Source organism: Lycorma delicatula, chromosome 13 (assembly GCF_047948215.1).
Source record: "Lycorma delicatula isolate Av1 chromosome 13, ASM4794821v1, whole genome shotgun sequence".
Taxonomy (NCBI): Eukaryota; Metazoa; Arthropoda; class Insecta; order Hemiptera; family Fulgoridae; genus Lycorma; species Lycorma delicatula.
Window position 1 is genome coordinate 19,953,220 of NC_134467.1, and position 15,444 is coordinate 19,968,663.

At 32.2% G+C, this 15,444-nt stretch overlaps 1 protein-coding gene across 6 annotated transcripts in view; it reads left to right on the forward strand.

The window, feature by feature from the left end:
• Positions 1-15,444, forward strand: part of LOC142333771 (calmodulin-like) — a 402,268-nt gene that overhangs the window by 352,627 nt on the left and 34,197 nt on the right. For 2 of the 6 annotated variants that reach the window (XM_075381283.1, XM_075381284.1), the window contains exon 1: positions 2,378-2,628. The exons of the other annotated variants lie outside the window; for them this stretch is intronic. The gene's annotated coding sequence lies outside the window, so the exon portion shown is untranslated. Of the gene's footprint in view, positions 1-2,377; positions 2,629-15,444 lie in introns of those variants that run through there. 6 annotated transcript variants of the gene reach the window in all.

The following is a 15,444-nucleotide window of genomic DNA, read 5'->3' on the forward strand; positions in this document are numbered from 1 at the left end:
TGCTGTCACACGAAGTCCACATCGGTCAATCCGTCGTCTCTCAGCATCTTTACGATCGCATAGTTCAAGCGTTCGAAAAATGTTAGTGAAGGACTTGCAATACCATCCGTACAAGTTGCAGATCGTCCATGAACTGAAACCGAACGATGCAGTTGTGCGAGCACAATTCTGTAATGTAATGCTTCAGAAGATAAACGATAACGAAGAGTTTGTTCACGAACTGTAGATGTCAGACAAAGCGCATTTCCACCTCGGTGGATTTGTTAACGAGCAAAATTTCAGATACCGGGCAGAAGAAAATCCTACGCAGCTACACCGGCGTCCGATGCACAGCCAGAAAGTGGCCGTGTGATGTGCTATGTCATCTTACGGTGTTATAGGCCCTTATTTTTTTGAGGATGACAACGGTCTTGCGATTACAGTGACGTCGGCTCGTTACATAGCCGTTCTTGAAACCTTTGTTGTGGAACAACAAAAGAGATTCTTAACACAGCCTGGTTTCAACAAGACGGAACAACGTCACATACTGCACGAATATCGATGGCAGCTGGACGCCGATTGTTTGGACAACGTGTCATTTGTCGAAATGGTGACATTAGATGGCCGCCCAGATTGCCTGATTTCTCACCTTGCGATTACTTTTTGTGGGGTCACCTTAAAAGCAAGGTGTTCCACAGTAGACCTGCTACAACGGAAGAACTGAAGGCAAAGATCCAAGAAGCAATTGCGGAAATTCCAGTCGAGATGTTACGTCAAACCACGAACAATTTAACGAAGAGACTTCGTGAATGTTTACGTAGAAGAGGAGGTCACCTGGAAGATGTCATCTTTAAAAAATAAACTAAAATGTATGTATCCTAAAATGGCATAATTTATATAATTACATGAAATAAAATTATTTTCTAAAAAAAAAAATTTTCATTAACGTTATTTAATTTTTACAATTTCCCGTTCCTTTGAATCAACCTATATATGCCATTAACTTTTGACGTATTCTGTTAGAATGAAGAAAAAATAGATTAGAATGATTTTATAGATTTAATAAATACAGTTTGTATGTAAAAAGATGTGATATAGAAATTTTTTTGCGGTGTACATTTGTTACTTTCCTCGATGATTTTGGTAAGTTTACTGCTGCACACTTATTACCATTTTTGATTTGCAAGTTTTAGTTAAAAGCAAAATGTATCAGTGTCTAAAAATTGTACTACATCAAAATTTTATTTGATATTCTATAATACAAAACAAATCGATATTTTATTTTCAAACAACTTGTTCTTAGGTATGCAGTATATTTGTTGTATTATAATAGATGACGGAGTAACCCACCGGGTTGGTCTAGTGGTTAACGCGTCTGCCTAAATCAGCTGATTTGGTGGAAAGTCGAGAGTTACAGCGTTCAAGTCCTAGTAAAGCCAGTTATTTTTACACGGATTTGAATACTAGATCGTGGATACCGGTGTTCTTTGGTGGTTGGGTTTTCAATTAACCACACATCTCAGGAATGGTCGAACTGAGACTGTACAAGACTACACTTCATTTACACTCATACATATCATCCTCATTCATCCTCTGAAGAATTATGTAAACGGTAGTTACCGGAGGCTAAACAGGAAAAAGAGAGAGTCTCAAAAATGTAAACCCACCGGGTTGGTCTAGTGGTGAACGCGTCTTCCCAAATCTGCTGATTTGGAAGTCGAGAGTTCTATCGTTCAAGTCCTAGTAAAGCCAGTTATTTTTACACGGATTTGAATACTAGATCGTGGATACCGGTGTTCTTTGGTGGTTGGGTTTCAATTAACCACACATCTCAGGAATGGTCGAACTGAGAATGTGCAAGACTACACTTTATTTACACTCATACATATCTCATCCTCTGAAGAATTATCTAAACGGTAGTTACCGGAGGCCAAACAGGAAAAAAAAAAAAAATAGATGGAGTGAAAATTTACGAGATGGAAACTTGGAAGTACCGAACACTTGGATGTAACGAGCAATTTTTGATCGGCCACTTAAATCTCGTTAAAATCAAGTTGTACTGAATAAAAAAAAAAATTTAAGTTTAGTAATGGAGGGCCTAAAGAAAAAAAATAATGAGCAGATATATATATATATATATATATATATATATATATATATATACATCAAGAGAGGTGCGTAAAATTTTTAATGATATAAGAATATGCGAGATGGTTATTTAAAGGGATAAGAGAGTAGAATGGGGGAGGGAAGCGAGAGAGACAGAGTGAAAAGAAAGAGAAATTATCTTTAGTATATCACCTACATACAACCGACTTCACATATATATATATATAATAATAGTAATACAAAAATAAACTGTTAAAGCATCCTGAAAATAACTTTGGGCTACACGACAAATAACTGTTCCAACTGAAAGAAAGAATGAGTAGTTAAAAAAATTTTAAATAACAACGAAAAAAGATCTAATAAAACTACAAACATTTCATCAAAATAAAACAAACTTAATTTGATCTCGTAGAGTTGTATAGATTACAAAATTCTTTTATATTTAACAGTCAGTTATTCGTTCATCGTGAGTGATAAAACTTAAACGCGTATAAAAATAGTGATGCATTTCATTTCGGTTACATGTACAGTGGATAAAATGTGTGTGATTTCTTTTTTGTTTTTATATCACCAATTTTTTATATATATATAAAAAATTGGTGAAAATTATTATTAAAAAAAAATATATTATGTGAAAGTGAAAAATGTTTTAGTAAAGTTAAAATTATACAAATAAAAATATTAAGATTCATTAATGAGAAAAATTTTTTTTGATACATTTTATAAAATATGTAGAAAAAAAAATTATACAAACGTTTTCGTATGAAATTTTTCTGGTTTATTAATAATGTCCCTAGTATTATTACTAGAAAAATAATAATAATAAATTAAAAGAAAATAATAATATTAAAATAAATTATTATTTCATAATCGTAACAAAGAATATTTTCGTAATAATTAAATAACTCGAGTCCTCAATAAAATGTTAGTTTTTTCATGTAAAATATATTCGTTAAATTATTTTCAGTTGGGATTTTAAACGTTAACAAACGTAATATTTATAAGATAAATTATTAAATCATTATTGGTTGGAATTTAAAAATTTTAAAAACATATTTTAATCTTTAATGAAATGAATTATTTATATTAAATAAATTCATTTTGAGAGAAATTAAATGCGAGAGAAACAAATACAATACTTTAATTATTGATTAATTCAGGGCAGTCTAACTCTTGTTCAGTATTAAGCCTTCCTATATTTTGCTTTACACGTTAAACTTTGCAAGTTTAAATTAAATCCTTTAAACTAAACCGTTTAACTCTGTGTATGTGTGTATATATATATATATATATATATATACACAATAATTTTTATGGATATCTAAAATATTCAAATTATTTACAGGTAATTCCAAACAACACGACAATCTCTCGGGAAATAATTGTACAACCAAAAATAAGAAAAAACTTTATATAAACATAGACATAGATATAACCACCTGAGATAGCCTAGTGGTTAAACTCATCACCACAAAATCAGCTGATTTTCGAAGTGAGAGTTCTAAGATTACAGTCCTTATAAAAGCAGTTGCTTTTATTCGGATTTGAATACTAAATCGTAGATACCGCTGTTGTTTATTGGTTGGGTTTCAATTAACCACACGTTTCAGGAGTGGTCGACCTGAGTCTGTTCAAGATTACACATTTACACGTACACGCTAGACTGTGCACAGATGTCTTGGTATCGCTATAGAGTATAGACATTTGTGACTGTGCTTTATCTATATAACCTGGTATTCACAAAAAAAATCTGATGTGGACACCACATGACTTCCTTGTACGATATTAAATTACATATACACATTTTTTGCTGTACTTCATTTAAACTTATTTCATTTAAAAATGAGATACGATCCTTTAATTTTTTAATAAAAGTGGACAGTTAGACAATTGCTAAAATATTAGTTTTTATTAACATCAAATATTTATACAATTATTAATTCAACAATATTAGGTTACAGTAAAAGTCCTATTATTATTCTTTAAATAAATATGTCTTACAATCTTTCTTTCTTCTCTTTCTCCTGTTTAGCCTCCGGTAACTACCGTTTAGATAATTCTACAGAGGATGATTATGTATGAGTGTAAATGAAGTGTAGTCTTGTACATTCTCAGTTAGACCATTCCTGAGATGTGTTGGTTAATTGAAACCCAACCACAATAAAGAACACCGGTATCCACGATCTAGTATTCAAATCCGTGTAAAAATAACTGGCTTTACTAGGAATTGAACGCTGTAACTCTCGACTTCCAAATCAGCTGATTTGGGAAGACGCGTTAACCACTAGACCAACCCGATGGGTTATGTCTTATATCTATCTATTTTTTTAAAATTATTATGATGTAACCTTCAACAAAATTAAAACAAAAACGAAAAAGGAAAACATTATTAAATTTTAAAGCTATATTTATTATCAAGTAGACTGAAACAAATGCATAAATAAAAATAATACGATATTAAATTATAATTTTTAATTAATATTAAATAATCAGATTTTTCACCAAATATAATACATAGACACCACATGACTTCCTTGTACGCATATTAAATTACCATACACACATTTTTTTAAGTACATAAAATTTTATTTCATTAATAACTTAATAAGTAATCTGACTAAGTTTGAACAAAATCGGTCAAATACTTCTGGAGATGTGATTTAGAGATCAACATAGAACAAACACACATAGATAAGAAGATCCGGAAAATTTTCATCCAGTATTTTTGGATTTTTTGGGTTGTTTAGGTGTTAAAACGTCAAGATGCGGTGAAAACCGCATATGCCCAAATTGGACCGGTTACAAAAACTCCCTTTTAGAATTACAGCGCTATTTAAAACGGGAAAGTAAAAGATTTTAGTCGGCTTTCGATAACACGAACCTTGATAATTCGAGTTTTTCCGTTTCCCTCGAGAAAAACAACCTTATTCGAAAAAAAATTATTACGGCAAATTGTATTTCTATAAATCGAAGTGAACAAATGATTATAACTCGAAAAACCATGTATAAATCGAAACCTTACACAGGCTAACCTCTCTTTTTACTTCCTTATACGAAATAAAGGAAGTATTGTGATCGCGAAAAATTTCGGTTTTCAGATTTCAACGGAAATATCCATTTTGACCATCCCTGAATTCATTTAGACTAGTTTCGGTGTGACGTTTAAACGTATCTCGCATAACTCAAAAACGATTAGCCGTAGGATGTTGAAATTTTGAATTTAGAACTGTTGTAACATCTAGTTGTGCACCTCCGCTTTTGATTGCAATCGACTGAACCCACCGGGTTGGTCTAGTAGTTAACGCGTCTTCACAAATCAGCTGATTTGGAAGTCCTTTACAGCGTTTAAGTCCTAGTAAAGCCATTTATTTTTACACGGATTTGAATACTAGATCGTGGATACCGGTGTTCTTTAGTGGTTGGGTTTCAATTAACCATACATCTCAGTAATGGTCGAACTGAGAATGTTCAAGACTACACTTCATTTACATTCATACACATCATCCTCATTCATCCTCTGAAGTATTATCTGAACGGTAGTTACAGGAGGCTAAACATGAAAAAGAAAAGAAAAGCTTTCTTATGGAATCTACCTAAAAGATTAGTATACAGAGGAAACCGCGAATAACAAGCTCTCTTGTTATGAGAACATGGTTGTAACGAAGGAAATACCGGAGTTATTTTTAAAAGAGTGTACTCTATTTAAACTCCGCTTCATTTGTAATGAACGATTTTTGTAGAAACACCTGTCCATGAGTGAGAAAATCCAAATTATCCAACAATACAGCGTTTAAGTCCTAGTAAAGCCATTTATTTTTACACGGATTTGAATACTAGATCGTGGATACCGGTGTTCTTTGGTGGTTGGGTTTCAATTAACCACACATCTCAGTAATGGTCGAACTGAGAATGTACAAGACTATACTTCATTTACAATCATACACATCATCTTCATTCATTCTCTGAAGTATTATCTAAACGTTCGTTACCGGAGGCTATACAGGAAAAAGAAAGCCTCCCACGGTCGGACCAAAAAGTGGTTTCGTGAACGCTGGTAAAAACGGATTGGAATGCTATTAAATCCGTCCTTAAAATATAAAATATAAAACTTAAAATTAGCACCGAAAGGACTTCAGTGGACGGTCTGAAGGGGAATTACTTCGGAAGGACAGGTTTCATAAGGCTAGCCTCCCACGGTCAACCCACCGGGTTGGTCTAGTGGTTAATGCGTGTTCCTAAATCAGCTGATTTGGAAGTCGAGAGTTACAGCGTTCAAGTCCTAGTAAAGACAGTTATTTTTACACGGATTTGAATACTAGATCGTGGATACCGGTGTTCTTTGGTGGTTGGGTTTCAATTAACCACACATCTCAGTAATGGTCGAACTGAGAATGTACAAGACTACACTTCATTTACACTCATACATATCATCCTCTGAAGAATTATCTAAACGGTAGTTACCGGAGGCTAAACAGGAAAAAGAGACAGTGATTGCAATCGACTGAACCTAAAGGTTTCAAAGAAGCCCAAAATTAAAAAACAAATTGTTATAACTGCAGTTATAAGCCCTCATTGAGAGCTTTTCAACGATATATCATGTGGTATTTATTTTCATTGGTTCCAGAGTGATAGCCAATAAAAGTTTAATTAATGAAATGTTTTGATCTTACAAGGGGAAGGTAAATCGGTTCGAATCAAATCTTTCTTTTTTTGATTTAAATATATTGATTTATTAATAATTATTAGCCTCTAATTGTAAAAAAAAAATTACAATAAATAATAATTCCATAATAACAACAACAAAAAATGAAAAAATATCAGAAATTATTAATGAAATAAAATTTTATGTACTTTTAAAAATGTGTATATATAATTTAATAAGAGTACAAGGAAATCATGTGGTGTCCATGTCAGATTTTTTTTTATTGATGAATAATTCATCATAGAAGCTTAACTAAAAGCTTGTACAGAGGATATAAAAATCTAAAAGTACAGCATACGAAAAATATTCTTCCTAACCGGGATTCGAATCCGTGACCTCCGGATGAAAGGCTAAAACACAACCACTCCACCATGGAGACTGGCATTATTATTCCAATTTAACTTCTATATCTCGAAGTCCTTGACCTGGAACCTAATCTGAATCTTTATTCTGTTAACCAATTATATTATAAGTTGTCGATTTCAGCCGACAATGTCAGTGTAGAATGTAGTGTGCGTAATTATTGTCCCTCGTGTGTGGCTTGTTAACTTTATTTACAAAATTTATTAGTGTAGTATACAGCTCAGAATAAGAGTCGTAAGATTACCTTGCTACAGAATATAAGATAGATGTTAGAGAAATGTTAACATGTACTTATAAATTTGTAGTAACTTCCATTAGTCGAAAAAGTTTTTTTTTTAACTCGAACTATATATAATTCGAAATAATTTCTTGTTCACTTGTAATTCAAATTTCAAGAATCGATTCTATTTTATTTGTTCAATCAATTCCTATTAAATAAATTTTTTAACGTGGTTTCCGTTGATATATTTTAATAATATAAAAAATAATTAATAATGTTATATCCACTTTACAGTAAAAAAAATATATGTTCGCTAAATCTATCGGTTTTTTCAAATTATCATAAGGAGATTTTTTTTTTGTCTTCAGTCATTTGACTGGTTTGATGCAGCTCTCCAAGATTCCCTGTCTAGTGCTAGTCGTTTCATTTCAGTATACCCTCTACATCCTACATCCCTAACAATTTGTTTTACGTATTCCAAACGTGGCCTGCCTACACAATGTTTTCCTTCTACCTGTCCTTCCAATATTAAAGCGACTATTCCAGGATGCCTTAGTATGTGGCCTATAAGTCTGTCTCTTCTTTTAACTATATTTTTCCAAATACTTCTTTCTTCATCTATTTGCCGCAATACCTCTTCATTTGTCACTTTATCCACCCGTCTGGTTTTTAACATTCTCCTATAGCACCGCATTTCAAAAGCTTCTAATCTTTTCTTCTCAGATACTCCGATTGTCCAAGTTTCACTTCCATATAAAGCGACACTCCAAACATACACTTTCAAAAATCTTTTCCTGACATTTAAATTAATTTTTGATGTAAACAAACTATATTTCTTACTGAAGGCTCGTTTAGCTTGTGCTATTCGGCATTTTATATCGCTCCTGCCATCTTTAGTAATTCTACCTCCCAAATAACAAAATTCTTCTACCTCCATAATCTTTTCTCCTCCTATTTTCACATTCAGTGGTCCATCTTAGTTATTTCTACTACATTTCATTACTTTTGTTTTGTTCTTGTTTTTTTTCATGTGATAGTTCTTGCGTAGGACTTCATCTATGCCGTTCATTGTTTCTTCTAAATCCTTTTTACTCTCGACTAGAATAATAAGGAGATTAAAACTATTATAATAAGTCAAAAATTAAAATGAGTACATAGTGATGAATGTTTTAAGGTCAACAGTATACATAATGTTAATACATACATTAACAAATGTACCTAAAAAAAAATAAAATATTAATTAGATGAAATCTCAAGATACTGACGGAGACCATGCTGTAACAATTTCACTACCTTGACCTTCTAAGTTGAAAATTTAATGGCATCAATATATAGAAGTAACCTGATCAAGTTTGGTCAAAATCGGTCCAGTAGTTCTGATGTAAAGTGACTTACAGACCAATAATCCGAACACACACAGATGTAAATACGAAGATCCGGAAAATTTTCATCCAGTTTTTTGTTCCTTAGGGATAAAAACGTAAAGATCCGGTGAAAATCAGATATGCCCAAATTGTACCAATTATAATACTTCAACTTCTAGAGCTACAAGGCTATCTAGACGGGAAAGTAATGAAATCACAATTAAAGAAAATCCCTTTCGGCACGCCGGAAGGCGGAGGTAGATTTCACCGGGACTAAATAGGGGATAAAAAAGATTTCCACCTTAAAGTTAAGAAAAACTTCAAATTTACTTAATACGACAATGATTGCACGTGAAAAAAGTTTCAAATATTTAGCATACGACAAGGCTTGTCTTCTTACAATTCCAGCAACATTTTGGTTATCCCTTGTAAGGTTGGTCATATCAAAAATTGTTACAGACAAAGGTTTTATGTAATGTTTAGAGGACTAACTACCACTTTAAACCGATTCGATACTGTGCCTATTAAGGGAGGTATGATTTTTTTTGTCTTCGAAACCCCGTTTTTCACACCCACTGGGCCAAAGGTTGGTGATATCAAAAAAAACTTTACTTGCATAATTTGTATGCCCTTATCCTAAGAATAGTAGGAACTTTAAACGAATTCTATATTATACTTAACAAGAAAGTTTTTTTTTGGTTTGTTTTTTTTCGATAAGGCCCCTCCCATTTAAACTTCCATGGTTCGTTTTTGCCCATTACCAAAGTCGACCGAGATTTTGAGACGATATTTTTAAGGAACAATTTGAAAGTGATTAGCACAAAATTACGGCAGTTATCGTGTCCACAAGAAAATATATATATATATATATATATATATATATATATATATATATATATATATATATATATATATATATAAACTTTTGAATTGACTGTGGTTTTTGGGGTCTGGGAGATGTGAAACGCTTAGATATGTTGAAATTTTCCGAAAATCGAATCATGGTACCCATTACAATAGGTATTGTAATCTTATGAAATCTACCTAATAAACAGCGTTATGTTAATAGTATTTTATAATTAGTAAATAAATAATACAATTTTTCGGGCCAGTCCAAATAATTTACAAAAAAATAAATAAAACAATTGAGCGACGAGAAATTCTAATTTATGACAATCGTACAAAAAAAATATCATTTAATCTATTTTTCTGTTAATTCATTTTTTTTTACACTTGTATATGTTTTTAATTTTTTTTCTATTTCTTTTTTATAAATTTTTTGTACTCTTTGCATCAAATAGAAACTTCTAGACAAAATACTTCTTTAATTGTTTTATGTAAATATAAAGTTACTGTAGACAACAAATTAATAATAAACATCAATCAATTATGGCTCATGATGTTTATTAATAATATATGTTGAAAATATCTGTCTGGTATGTTTAAATGAGTAAGGTTATATTTATATATGAAAACAGACACATCCGTTATAACTTCTGACCTAGTAATGACACGTACAACTTTTTTATACTGACACACCCACTATTACGTCATACGAATGCAAATAAGGAATAAATTTTTTTTTTATTATTTACGTGTAAACGTAATATAAATTATATCAATAGATATATCTTTACCGATAAGTTTGAATTTTAATAATTCGCTTCTTAATAATAGAAAAACGGTTTAAAACTAATTTTATTAATGATTATTAATTCCTTTTGTGTTTTATTTATAAGATTTTGTTAAATTATTGAAATAAGTTAATTTTTTTCATTAAAATGTACTCTTTTGACGTGAAACGTCTTTAAAAACATACCGGTATCAGAACAGAGAATTGTAGCGTAACGAAAAGGTCTGTATCGTCCTTTTTATTTTATTTGTCCTGTTATCCTTCGGGAATTACCGTTCAGATATTACTTAAGAGGATGATATATATCAGTGTAACTGAGCGTATCAGTATAACTGTAATTAATTGAAACCCAACCACCAAAGAACACCGGTATCCACCATCTAGTATTCAAATCCGTATAAAAATAACTGGCTTTACTAGGACTTGAACGCTGGAACTCTCGACTTTCCAAATCAGCTGATTTGGGAAGACGCGTTCACCACTAGACCAAACCCGGTGGGTCTATATCGTCCTGCCTTAATAAATCTCTAACTATTAATCTCAGACACGTAAATGCGATGTCATTTTATAACTTACACGCTCGTCGATACGACTCAGATACTTGCGTCACTGTCGAGAGGGTTTTCGGGAAGGGGAAACAACGCAGATCGGCCAAAACTGGCGCTCTCGCTCATTTCCATTCTGTGTAGCTCACGAATTAGACGTGATAACACGGTGTGTTTGTATTTGTCGATATAGATCGATTTAAGTAATAATAAATGTATTTTGGACGATATTTATGCGTAAAAAATTAAAGTAAACGTGTAGATAAACATAAAAATTCAATATGTCAGCCTCAGCCCGCGCAAAAGCCAGCCGGAAATATAAATTACGCATATCGTTGGAAAGGGGAGGTTACGGACCACGCACAGGTACCCCAATGTCCGGTGCCGAGCGAGCGAAACTGTTTCGGGAGCGTCGCAAAGCTGGCACGGCGCGGTCAGTGAACGACGCCGACGGCGCGAGCACCTCAAACGCTGCTCATTACGCCTTATGTTTCTTAATTCTCATATCACCGACCGATGTAGAACAAAATTGTCGTCGAATATTAATCGAAATAAATATTATGTACCATTTAGCGTTTGTTTTATGTTAAAATTAAATTTAATACTCGGTCAATGTCTCGTTTTTATTTCAATCCGATACACTAAAAGTGACTCGCTGATATAAAAACCGACCAATTTATCTGTAGCGTTGGCCAAATGAAGGAACTAAAATTTCCCATTGTAGAATTTCAGTTTTGTTCAAAAAAATTCGATAGTGGTTCTCCCATTTAATTCTTGGTAGCTCGGAGTAACTTGATCCAAGGTCTTTCTTTTTCCTGTTTAACTGAAGCGTAACTTTGCGTATCAGTATAACTGTAATTAATTGAAACCCAACCACCAAAGAAAACCGGTATCCACCATCTAGTATTCAAATCCGTATAAAAGTAACTGCCTTTACTAGGACTTAAACGCTGGAACACTCGACTTTCAAATCAGCTGATTTGGGAAGACGCGTTCACCGCTAGACCAACCCCGGTGTGTTTCATTCAAAGTCTGTAACGTTTAGAACAGTCAATTTTTATTTTTATTTGAAAATCCTTACCTACCGATTGATGTTTTTTTCATATGTTAGGGGTGATGAGGGAAGATTTTGAAAAGCGTTTTTCTCTGAATCTATACATTTTAGAGTAAGTTTTTCAAACAAAAAATGTAGAGGACATTCTCTACAATTAATGTCTGAATTTATTTAACAATTAATGTCTTGAAGTTATGCCATATAATTTGAAATTGAAATACACAAGGTATGACGTCAAATATAGGGAGGGGCATTGACTAAACGCTATGTAAAGATTAATAAAAATTTAAAAGTACCAGTAAATAACTTTTGACAATGGAGTAGTTCCGAAACGAATCAACATATTTAAAAAAATCTGATATGGACACCACATGACTTCCTTGTACGCCTATTAAATTACATATACACATTTTTTTAAATGAAAAGTATATAAAATTTTATTTCATTAATAACTTCTGATATTTTTTCATATATATTTTTTTAAATTGTTATTATTGAATTATTTATCGTAAAACTTTTTTTACAACCAGGGGTTAATAATTATTAATAAATCAATAGATTTAAATTTTAAAAAATTGTTAAAAAAAAAGGAGATGAAGTCTGATTCGAACCGATGTCCCTTCCCATTGTAAGATCCAAATATTTCATTAATTAAAATTTCATTTGGCTATAACTCTGGAACCAATGAAAATAAGTACCACTTATGATATATCGTTGAAAAGCTCTCAATGAAGGCTTATTACTGCAGTTTTTACAAAAAGTCTAAAATCCAATTTTTTGGATATTTTGGGCTTTTTTGGATACTTTTTTGGTCCAGTAGATTGCAATCAAAAGGGGTAAAATTTTAATATCCTACGGCAAATCGTTTTTGAGTTATGCGAGATACGTACATACGTACGTACGTACAGACATCACGCCGAAACTAGTCTAAATGATTTCAGGGCTGGTCAAAAATGGATATTTCCGTTGAAATCTGAAAACCGAAATTAATCGCGATCACAATACTTCCTTTATATTTCGTATAAAGAAGTAAAAATATTTTTTGGTACCAGACTATTGGAATGGGATGAAGAAAAAAAATTTATATTTATTTGAAGCCCTTTTTATATAGAAAATTTGATAAAAAAAACCCACAACTACTTTTCTGAAGCATAATATACCTAAAAAATATATAAAATAATTTTTTTTTAGAGATGAGATGATGAATAATAAATAAAATGTTTTGATAATTTTTGATATCAATAAAAAAGTTCAATTTTTGTAAGAATTTTTTTTTTGTTAATCTGACAGATTTAAAATTTGAGATTTAATTTGGGTTACAATACCCCAACCCTTTTTCCAATTTTTTCAATGATTGTTAAAATTCTATAGCCTCTATATACCCCCCCCCCCCCCCGTATACCAAATTTGAAGAAATTCGGTCAACGAGGTCCAGATTTATAAGATTAAATACAGAGGGCAATGTACATGTCCATAAACATCCATCTGACAAAAATACATTTTCAGGACTTGGGAGCATTGGGTTAAAAACCGTTTTTCTCAGATTGTTTAAATTCATTTTTTTCTTAATTATTTTAAATGTTTCTTTAAGGGACAAAACTAAAAAACAACTGCAATTTTTTTAATTTTTTGACTTCTGTACCAGCATATATCGCTGTAACTGGGAATGTATGAGAGATTACCTCTAAAGTAAAGACCGTTTTATTGTAAAAAGATTTATTCTGAAAACATTACAAATATTTTTTATTTCTCTTAAACTGCATACCTTACACTATTTCTCTGAGTAATCGCTACTTGAATTAAAACATTTATGGTAGCGTTACACCACGTTCAATATATCCTTATGATATTCTTTTGCCGCCAGTTCATTTAGCCACCGATTAAGAGAATTTTTAAATTTATCATCACCCGCGAATTGCATACCACTCAAAAATCCGGAATATATGATAGGTGATTATAAATTTCCCATCCAAATGTTCTCAGTAAATCACGTGTCGGACCCGCAACATGTGGGCGTGCATTATCGTGCAGCAGGACGACGCCGTTGGTCAGTCGCCAATGTCGTCGATTTTGAATGGCGAACCGTTAGAGTTTCGCAGCAGGCTTCTGCATTTATAGTCGTTCCACATGGTATGAGATCAATCAGTAGTATGCCAAACCGATCCCAAAAGACAATAGACATTAGTTTTCGTCCAAATGGCTGTGGCTTGACCTTTACTAATCTGGTTGGTGATTGAGGATGATATCATTTACGGAAATTTCTTTCATTCATTACATTATCACCGTACATATCAACCAACTGGCTAATAATTTCAGCCGGCTTAACGTTTTGATGGTTTAAAAAACGTTCGACTCCCGTATTTCGCATTCGGCGGCAACATCGATTTTTCTATTCATTTTATAACGTAATAACTCACTCGTAATTAAAGCCATTACAACGCGACAACTAACAGACAACAATGCAATGTATACATTACTACCGTGGCCATGAACAACACAGGTTTGCCAAAATGAAGGAGAGAAATTTCCCAGCGGTCTTTACTTTACAGATATCCCTTGTAAAACGTAAATTATATATGCTTAAAGGAAGTCAGTATTTATTTGGTAGATAATACACTAATCTTATAGTTTAATTTCCGAATAGGGAAAATCCCTTGAGATGTCGATTAACGGGAATTATTCCCTTGTTATTCCTTCATGGGATTTAAAGATAAGAAAAGCGGGATGATTTACATAGCGGGTAAACGAAGACAACTCATTAGGGAATCGTACGGAAAATCCCTTTGCTTAAAATTGTACATCGTACTTTGATAAGATTTCCTTTTAAATAAGTGCGTGGTTACTCCTTTTCAAATCTGCTTAACAAGTCAAAAAGAACAACAGTGTATATTTGAATCCCAAAGGATATGTTACTGGAAAATATTTACGTTAACTAATATATATATAAACAAAACTACTAAAAATTATTAGACCAATTCCTAGGTTAGGTTCTCCCTGAGGAATACCCTTGCTCATTAATGTTTTAATACCATAAGGAATCGACGTATCTGATTTAACTATAAAATTATACATTTAATTAAACTGCTAGAGGATTTTTTAACTTTTATTTCTCCATTAAACTTATTAAAATAATTACAATTTCATATTTTAAATATTAAAATAAATTTTATCGATGTAATTTTGATCGTTAGGGCTAAGTTAATAGTATTTTTATTTTTTTTTTTATCTTCAGTCATTTGACTGGTTTGATGCATCTCTCCAAGATTCCCTATCTAATGCTAGTCGTTTCATTTCAGTATACCCCCTACATCCTACAACCCTAACAATTTGTATTACATATTCCAAACGCATTTTTTTTCACAATTTTTTCCTTCTACCTGACCCTTCAATATTAAAGCGACTATTCCAGGATGCCTTAATATGTGGCCAATAAGTCTGTCTCTTCTTTTAGCTATATTTTTCCAAATGCTTTTCT